Here is a 3,571-nt window from a genome sequence, read left to right on the forward strand (position 1 = left end):
TTTTTTTCAGTATTCGCTCCATAAGACGCACACACTTCCCCCCACACACTTTTTTTGGGGGAGGAAGTGCATCTTATAGAGCAAAAAATACGGTATATATATAAAAGAAAGTGCCCTCACCGTAAAATCAACGTCCAGGCCAAACCGCTGGACCTAGAAACACAAAATTTGGGGAGAGCACTCCTACCATGACATAGATGCTCACTAAGAAGGGATTTTTAGAAATTCGACCCCTAAGCAATGTTCCCTCTAAGCTGTGGAGTCCTGTGAGCAAAAATTCTACTTGGTGAGCTACTGGCATTAAAGTTGTGAGCAAGCCATTTGGCTACTGCATACATTAGTTTGCTCTGGAGCCATCCTTCCTGAGCTAAGAAAAAAATGTGTGAGCCGGAGGCTAAAAAACTGTGAGCTAGCTCACACTAACTCAGCTTAGAGGGAACACTGCCCCTAAGGGGGTCAAAAGGGGTGAAATGTGCTTCCCCCATTGATTTTTATGTGGCTGCCAGGCTGGTGCCTCCTTGCACCCTCCACTCTGATTGGTCACATGCAGAGCTCAGTGTTCTGAGGTTAAAAAAAACAGTTACAGAGAGCGAATGACAGTTGAGGAAATCAGGAGTGGCTAACCACCTGTGAAGTGAAGCAGAGCTGCTGGCCCAGCCTCCCTATGGCTTCAAACATGCTCCCCCCTCCTACACCTGACAGGCAGTTGTCTGTCAGGTGCAGCAGCAGTTGCAGGGTGCTTAAAGCCATGAGGGAGTTACCGCCCCGGCAATACTGCCTTAGTGATCCTGCCAGCCCCGCCTCCACAGTAGCGTCTAATACTCCTCCACCCTCCCCCTCCTACGCTGCACAGGCAGCTGCCTGTCAGGTGTAGGAGAGGAGGTGGGATGCTTACAGCCACCGGGGAGGTTTGCTCAGCAGGATTGCCTTAGCCCTGCTGCTGGCCCAGCCTCCCTGATGCCTTTAAACATGATCCCCCCAACACCAGACAGGTGGGTGTCTGTCAGGTGTAGGAGCAGGACCAGGGTACTTTAATCCATCAGGGACACAGCCCCAGCATGATCACCTTAGTGGTGATGCTGGCCCAGCCTCTCTGATGGCTTCCAACACACTCCCCTCACCTCCTGCACCTAACAGGTGGTTGTCTGTCAGGTGTTGCAGCGGTTGCAGGGTGTTTAAAGCCACGAGGGAGCCCACCCCAGCAGTAATGCCTTAGTGATCCTGCTGGCCCTGCCCTCACAGTGGCTTCTAATACTCCTCCCCCTCCTACACTGGACAGGCAGCTGCCTGACAGGTGTAGGAGAGGAGGTGGGATGCTTACAGCCACCAGGGAGGTTTGCTCAGCACGATTGCCTTAGCCCTGCTGCTGGCCCAGTCTCCCTGATGCCTTTAAACATAATCCACCCAACACCAGACAGGCGGGTGTCTGTCAGGTGTAGGAGCAGGACCAGGGTACTTTAATCCATCAGGGACGCCACCCCAGCATGATCCCCTTAGTGATGCTGCTGGCCCACCCTCTCTGATGGCTTTCAACACACTCCCCCCACCTCCTACACCTAACAGGCGATTGTCTGTCAGGTGCAGCAGCGGTTGCAGGGTGCTTAATGCCATGAGGGAGCCCACCCCAGCAGTCTACAGAGAGGTCCTTCAGTAGAGGAAAAAGAAAAGTACGTATGTCTCACTTCGTTTTTTACACTACAATCTTCTCCATTAGAATTCCTACAACAAATGTTACATTTCAGAATTCACATCATCAGTATTATAACTGGATTTATGGAAGTTAAATATTGTAGTGAAGCACGGGTATCAGGCTAGTGAATATATCTAATCACCTTTTAAAGTTATCTATATTCATACATTAAGGCAAAGAGTTGTTTCAGTAGAATTTCATGCAATCAACAGGTGCTAGCTGGTTTGACTATTCACCTGTCATGAGCAGAGAGGCAGTTGTTTGTAAGGGAAAGGAGTTTGTAAGCCGTTCTGAGACTCCTTTGGGTAGTGAAGGGCGGGGTATAAATCCAATCTCCTCCTCCTCCACTTCTTCTTCTTCGTAGTTCAGGTTGCTCGCCAACAGCTCAAGACTACTGAATTATTTTCTACACATACAGATGGTGCATGTTAAACCCTTCACTGCCACCCTGCAGTGCTGTGAAACAGTCATGAACAAGGGTGCTGTTGTGGCATCGGATCACAATTGGGCATCAGACCACATTGATCTAGTTGTTTTTCCTCCTACCATTGCTTCCGTGACGCTTATGGTCCCCACCATGTTTTGTGTGACATTCAGGCTCAGTGCATTTCACTCTATGGTACTTTGATTGAAGATATTTTACTACTGGAGGGGAAAGGATCCTGTAACCAACTGATAACAAGAGCTGCTCATCCTTCCTTAGTGAAAGAAGAAGTTGAAATACTATATTGGTTATATGTCTGTCAGAGTTTGTTAATAGCCACATAGTAAAAAACTAGAGACCCCTCAAAAGTTCAACAAACTGGTCTGAAGTTGTCCCTAAAAAGTTTGAAGGTTATGAAGAGCTGTGTGGTGTTTGCTGATAGCTAATCCCTTAGGTTTCAGTAGATTTTTATAGCATGGTAGAAACCTGGCTGGCTAGAATACTGGTCCTCTGGGTTTCAGGCTTAATTATCAAACCTCCAATTAGGCTAGGAATGAAAATGCCATGAGCAGCATATTTCTGAGCACTGCAGCTAGTACATTTGACCCTCCCTTTGGACACAGAGCTTGGCACAGATGTGCAAACTGCTAAATCTGTCAAAGAGTGGTTTGTGTAGTGGTTCTGTTTCTACGTTGGGATAAGGAAATTTGTCCTGATTACAGATTTTGCTTGCCCACGCCTATCTAAAATACAAAGTTGTTGAGATATTTCCACATTTGTCAGCATTTCCTAACAATTACTTATTTTGGAATGTCATTATACACCGGTTTCATGTGGCCTATGACAGTCTTTTGTCTACAATTACCAGGCATCAGGATCATGGGCCATAATGCCTCCTTGCCATGTAAACATGGAATCATTGCCCTAAGGGGCATGATGTGGTTGTTCTTTGCTGTTCTGTTTTGATCATCAATATTTCTAACAGTCATCTGTTGCACATCAAAGCCCTTTGTATCATGTGATATATTCCTTAAAAAAAGAGCCTCTTAATACTTCTGGCAGATCCAGTACTTAATTTAAGAGATGAATGTAGCATAGCGGTTAAGAGAATTAGCAGTGATGTTTCAAATCCTATATTAGTCCTTGCCTAAGTGAGTTCCTCATTATCAGTCCTCTTTAGACACTGTTATCTATAGTGTGGGATTAATAACACTGACCTGCCTTACAGGTTGTTGTATGAGATGCGTGACTATAAAGATCCAGCTTTTCATGGAAACCAAACATCGCTGGTTTTGAACTCACTTTTTTGCCTAACAGGTTTTCTTTCAGGATTGTGTTTGTACCTTTGCTGTCCAGGCTCTTTGTATCTTCTGATAAGGTTTCCATCAGTCTTCACTTGGTATTGTGATTGGCTATCTTGAGATAACATTTGACCTCTGCTTTAGGCTTTTAAAACA

This window comes from Gekko japonicus, unplaced genomic scaffold, assembly GCF_001447785.1.
Source record: "Gekko japonicus isolate JY-2015 unplaced genomic scaffold, Gekko_japonicus_V1.1 scaffold16, whole genome shotgun sequence".
NCBI lineage: Eukaryota > Metazoa > Chordata > Lepidosauria > Squamata > Gekkonidae > Gekko > Gekko japonicus.